Consider the following 6661-nt stretch of genomic DNA (forward strand, 5'->3'; position numbering starts at 1 on the left):
ATATCGCATCTTGCCCACAACTAGATAAAAAGTCACGCTGTCAAAGCTCTTAGCGTCACAGAGGTTTAGCACATCAAAATTTTTACCAGTGTCCTAATCTCAATACGTGAGAATATTGTATCCGTATTTGACATATTTGATACCTCCGCGAATCGTCTGCTGCTTTCGATGATCCCGTCCTACGTAATTGCACGACTCTCTTATATCTAGTGTAACTTCTACAGCCTTACGAATCCCGGGGAGTTGACATTCTCGACCATTATACCTGGGCTGTACGCCTCATATCTTTAAAAAGAGTTGCTCTTATAAATCCGGGTCTTAATCACCACGATTCCCATGAGCGTTAAAGTGCTTATTTTTTTACACACTCCCAACTGAGGATTGGCATTTTCCCGCAAAACGTTTGATACCGTTCGAAGCAGTTCACTTTTCATTTAACAACGAATGATAAAGCGATGAAGGAAGCAGAACGAACAGTCGAGGCAGAAGCGATAACGGACGAATCCCCGCTTGTACGTCATCTTCGACCTTTGCCGAAGAATGTCAGTCTTACAAGAGGTTTGTTTCTCTTTGGCGCAAGATGTCTGGCAGCGACGATCCTGTATAACACATCACAGCGAAGCTTGAGTTTTGGACAACTTTGTCCAACTGGAGAATAAACATATTGTCGAGCGTTTACCGGGAACCTAAGAGGCACGCTTGAAAGCACTAGAACTTCCGTTCGCAACTGCGACTCACGTCAGAAACATCAGACTGAAGGGTCCCTCGAGGTTCTCACGTGTCAGAGTTTGGCGGATAGCCAAGCCATCACACTCTTAGAAATGTTGAGAGCTCAACTGCTTCTTCCTCTGTAGACGAATTGAATGATCGTCGTGACCAGCTATCAACTCGAAAATCCATCCTGATGATCGATCAGAGGAGGTGGGTCTGAGCGAGAATTAATCAAGCGGTCCTGTAAGTCGAAGAGTGCTCGCCGTGCTCAGGATAAGACACTTGATGTTTGCGATGCGGTACTAGGGGACCGGTGCAAAAGTCTCATAGATCAGATGAAGGAGCGTGGGCTGAAGATCGATTTGTTGTTCGCCAATGGAGTGTTGATTCTAACAAAGATTCAACAGGGTTTAAGAGGGCCTAAGTGGAGCTTGAAGGCTGGGAAATTCCGTGATGTGTATCACAAACGTCTACTGCTTTCTATCCAAGAGACGACTTCAGCTCTCGAAGTTCTTCATGATGACTACTATTCTCAACCCTAAGCACTGTTGTCAGCGGAAAAGCAATCCTTCGATGCCTTGAAATACTTATACGCTGAGTTAAAGCTCTATGGTGAAGTGTTGTTGACTTTTGAGGTCAAGTAGAGAATCTTCATTATTATGTCGATCCCCTGCGAAATGTAATTTCGGATCTACGAATCCAACAGGAAGTTACGACGTCAGTAAGCTAAAATATGAACTGTTGGCGCATGTGTGTATGCATGTCTACTGTGTTGGCGTGATCCTTGCATCTAACTACCTTGAATGTTAAAAAAACTTGGAACATTTTTTGAGTCTCCAAGGTTAAACTCTGCATACCCAGGCAAGTAGCCGATCTAGAGAATACAATATCAATAATCTTCTACATTCGCTTGTTCCTATTTCCGATCTTATCTGCTTGCTCTTTTTATTAATACAAAGTCTTCGCATAGCGTCTCAAAAAAACCTCACGAGGGCTTGACTTATCCCAATGAAGTAATCAACATGGTGCCCCTTACGATTTGTAATGTAACTCGTCATACGACTTGTCATGTCGTCTGGAGGTTTCATTGAGCTGAAATATGTTTTCAACCCTATGACAGCATTTAGGTCAGTTTGTGGCTCTTAAGCCATTGTCCCTCCATTTTAAATGGGAATCTCTCCAACTAGCAAAGCTTGGTATCTAGGAGAAAGTTCATAGCTCGCGTAAATGTAGTAACCCTTCAAGACATGCATGAAAATAAAATCACATACTCTGCGAGCTTCGAAAGAAGTCGCATAACTGCACAACATGTCTCCCAGGACACAGCTTACCGGTTCAGTATGACCATAAGTCACTAGGGGTGCTGCTGCTGACATGAATAATTTCGTCTCCAAGATATCAAGCAGAGTCAGCCCGAATCTATACGTAAACCGAGTGACGTGGTTGATACGATCTCCAAGCCAGACCATGAAGACGGCACACAATCTCTACAATGACTCCCTCAGCCATTTCTGCCGAGATCTTGCCTGAGACCTGAAAAAAGTGCACTATCCTGCCAAATCGGTCCTCAAACACCCAGATGCTATTCCTGTCGTCTTTTTAACTTTGAAGTCCAACTATAAATTAGTTCTGACGGGTTCCAGTTGTCCTGAGGATCAGAAATTGAATGAATCCGGGATTGAGCAGACCCAGATGATTTCAATCTGTTACACACTTTACAAATATGCGAACACACTTGTACATATGTGGCCAGAATAATCCTAATACAAGTGATTAAAGGTTTTCTCTCGTCCGAGATAACCACTGAAAGTTTGGTAATGCTTCGCATACGAGAGCCTATGATGCAAATCTTCATTGCAAAAAAGAGCGATCCCGGCTAGGCCACTGCGTAGTACAGCTGCTCGTTTTGCGTGCTGTAACGGTGGACTTGCGATTATGCTCTTGGTGAAAATTTAAGGAGTGCGTTCTCCGAAGAACGCTTAAAATACTTGATCAAATCTTGGCATGCTTCATCGTGCTTACAGCCCTACATAATTTTCGTACAGGACAGTACGTGTCACTCCTGTAACAATTGCATCGACGTCTTCAAAACGTAAACACGCTCCGTTTGTGTCGCCACTCTTGACCTTTAGATCATAATCCAAGGGGGAGATAGCTCATCGCTTGAGAAATCTGCCTACCTTATTGCGTACAACATACTGAAGAAAAGCCATCTTGCATCATTTGGAATAGGTGAGGTGTTGTTACATCTGTCTACAGCAATGCGTAATTGGCGTAAATGGCAAACTGCTCCTCACCGAGCAAAACGACTCGAATCTTTGTCAACGCGGATTATATGGCCAAAGGTGCTTTGGCGTGGTCAAGATAGTTTTTTTTCTGCGAGCTTACGATATCGTGATTGATAGGAAATGTCTCTGTCTCTGCTCTTGTCATTGTGCTGTATCAAAGCACACCCGATAGCATAATCGCTCGTATTGTAGACTAAATGGAAGGGTTCTCATATCTGCAAAGGCTCTTCACGTTAGTATACGCTGTCTGATGCTCCTCAGAGCGCTTTCACCCATCGTACTTCTTCAAACGACGCGTGAGTGGTTGCGCTAACGCGTGTATATGTGCAAATATATTCCCAGATTGAAAACTGGCAAAGCGTTGGTTACAAAGATCTTCTCAGGATCAGATTGAACGCAATTCTTGCCAACGTAGTAACTGAGTAAGGGGTCTCAGGAGTGAGAGAATGCGTTTGATAGGTGCGCGTAAAAATTATTCTCTCTCAAACGTGGTTGAACTTGACGAATATGTTCAAGGTGCAATCAGCATCTTGCTTCTTATCTGAAGCCCTACTTAGAACAAAATGTCGTCGAAATAGAAAAGTGCAATGCACGAAGTACATTCGTGACCAGACGGTTGAAACCCTGCTGGCGCATTCTGCAGACCATGTGGCATTACCTTGTATTCCTACAGCATACCACTAGAGGTGCGTACGGAACACCGCTATCACGCATACAGACCTGATTCCAACCATCTTTTAGATCGACAACGCTTAAGACGGTGCTGTCAAATATTTTATCAAGGATCATATCTTTTCGTGAAACAGGTATGTGATCGCATCGTAAATATGCTGAAAGCGTGCGCAATGCGCCAATCACCTGCGGCTTTCTTCACAAAAAGATGAAATTACAATGTAAATATTTTCTCCCGAACACACGACTAGCCTTCTGTTGCTGTGTGAAGAAGTTATCGACTGCATCAACTTTTTCCTCCGTTAGCGGTCATAGTTTTGTGATGCACTCCTTCGCTCGCCGCAATACATCTACCTCGTGTCGAATCCTCTGTCCTGTGGTAATCCGGCTATTTCTGAGAATATGTCAGCCTTTTCCGCGACAAGTTCAAACACAGGAATTGTCCTAAGAGCGATCGCAACTGCTCATCCAAAAATTTCTTCTGTGTCTTTTTACCTGACACTTCCGTAGTGTTGATGACATTGTCGATAGCTTTTTCGACGACTGCACATATTTGCGAAATTTTACCTTTTGCCAGGCTATGCTAAGCGTCTTCTTGCTTTTCAACGGCAAGGCATTCAAATCTTGAACTAGACTTAAAGCGATTCTCAATTTGTACGTGAAACGCTCTATTGCTGTTACAATCTTCGTTGCAAACTACGACAGTCACCGATTTGCATGGAGTGATTTGTTCTTCATTCTTCACTTCATATCCTGCTTCTATTGTGTCTTCCTCAAGATAGCTTGAATACTCAAGTTTTTGTTTGTAGCATTCGTATCTCTTCATGCTCTACCAATGCTAAACTCCACAGCATAGAATTTCCTTATGCCAGATTGCACCACCTCGATTGGTCATCATGGGCTTATCAGTTAAATGCAAAGGGCCGGCGCACACTAAAACTTTCATTAAACACAATTTCAGCAAATGTATTTGCCTAAATTACTGCACTTGCTGTCAAGAAACCGATGTCTTCGTCAACTTGCTTGCCAGCGATGATCTTCTTCTTACAGTCGATTCTTGGTTGTATCTTCTCATCCAGGGCTTTCTTAGAATCAGATCGATCTTGTCTTTAAGGTCAAGCGCGAATTTTTTTGCTTTCGCTTCAGAAATTATCCATCTGATTGGAATACGCAACACGCGCTTAGACATCGTCAGTTTGGATTCATATACCAACGGAAGGACATTTCCTTTTTCGAGGTAGACATGTATAAACATTGGTTTCTAACTACTTGTGTGCAGACAGAATTGTTCGACGCACCAGTAGCTGCTAGGACTTGTAGATGTTCTGAGTACTCGTCTACCTTGACCTTATCAATTCGAAGCTGGCTCTTGTTTGACGCTCGAATTTTTTCGCCAGAGTTTTATGAACATTAAGTACATCTGGGCAAGTTTTTTACGCTTTGCAAAACTCAGCCCAGTAGGAGGCATTGCCCCTACTGTTTGTCTCGTAATTGACTGTAAATAATGCTCAAATAGTCCATCACTGCCCAACCAATTCTTTCGCAAACCATGCCTCACTTGCTGGCTTGGCAAAGACACCATCCAACTACTTGCGTATTGACTGGATTTGCCGCAACAAAAACTCTTTCCGTCATCGCGTGGCTGTCTGTCGGCGGTCACAACACGATACAAAATGTCCATCGGTCTAGGACAATCGTACGGTGTTGTCTGTTGTCTTGAAGAACAAGCGATGAAGCCGCTGAAATTGGCTCGTTTTATGCTAGTTTCTCTTGCATTGTACGCTAGATATCTTCAACCAACGTCTTTGGATATCCGCGGGACAGCTGGTTCCGAGTCGGACCGTCATTGATCCCTGTCACGAATGTCACAGCTTGCGTCGAGATATCTATTGGCTGTTAGATGATATTTGAAACGAGATATCGCGCTCGCTTGTGTATGAGTATAGGTCGGGAATACCCCAAAGAAGTTTTTGGAACTCATTGCGAGCTCAGAGTTCTACGATGGGGATGTTCGAAAGTCTTCTTCAGCTCTAGGTCAAAGGCGTTCGGGCCGTATCCTAGCCAGAGGCTTTCCATGCACCCAATGCTTTGCTCGACCCGCAAGATTAGACGTCAGAAATACCACTTGCTGCACTGGGATCCACGGACTGTCTTGCAACAATCGCTGTATTTAGCTCTACGATCCATCTTGCCAGAGATTCCTTCGCTCGCTATAATACGTAGATATTCCGAGCTATAGAGGAAGAATTCTCGCTGGAATTACAGGAGTTGTGAGCTTTCGGTAAGAACTCCTGATCTCAAAATGTATGAAGCTTGTAACCTCATCTTTTTGCACAACCAGTGACACCGATTAAAACCACCTAAGCGATGACTCCCCATATACGATCGAGGGCTACCCACGGGCCGTACATAAAATGAAAGAATTGCTCATTAAGCAACTTCACAGTCTCTCCAGGCATTGGACACATTAGCTTCTCCATTGTCTCCTACAATCAGATATGGGCATTGAAATGTCTGCACACGCTTGACAAGTGGCATATGCAGACTCTTGACTTGGTCGTTAATATGACTGTGCAGTGCTTACAGATGTAACAGGATATCGAGACAGCCCAAACACGGCACGCACGTTTGCGCTTGAATCAAAACTTGAGAGGAATGCAATAAAAGTGCAACTAACGGATTTTTACGAATAGTGATCGGTCTTTTATTTGTTAATAGCCTCAAGAAATCAATCAGTTTTGACAGAAGGTCTACAATGCGTAGAGGGCTACTATATCTCGACGACAACGTCATCCAGGCTTGGTCTAGTTTGTCTACATTGAAAGAATCATCCTCTCTATCACTGTCGGCTTTGCTCCACCTTTGCTGAAATTTCCACCCGTAAACATCATGGTTCCAAATGAGCCACTGTGACGGGCTTTTGTGAAATCTAGCAGCTTCAATGGAGTTCAAGACCACTGATGTGGGTGTTTCTCGCCACGCCGTACGTA

Source organism: Plasmopara halstedii (assembly GCF_900000015.1).
Source record: "Plasmopara halstedii genome assembly, contig: Scaffold_262, whole genome shotgun sequence".
Classification (NCBI taxonomy): Eukaryota; Oomycota; class Peronosporomycetes; order Peronosporales; family Peronosporaceae; genus Plasmopara; species Plasmopara halstedii.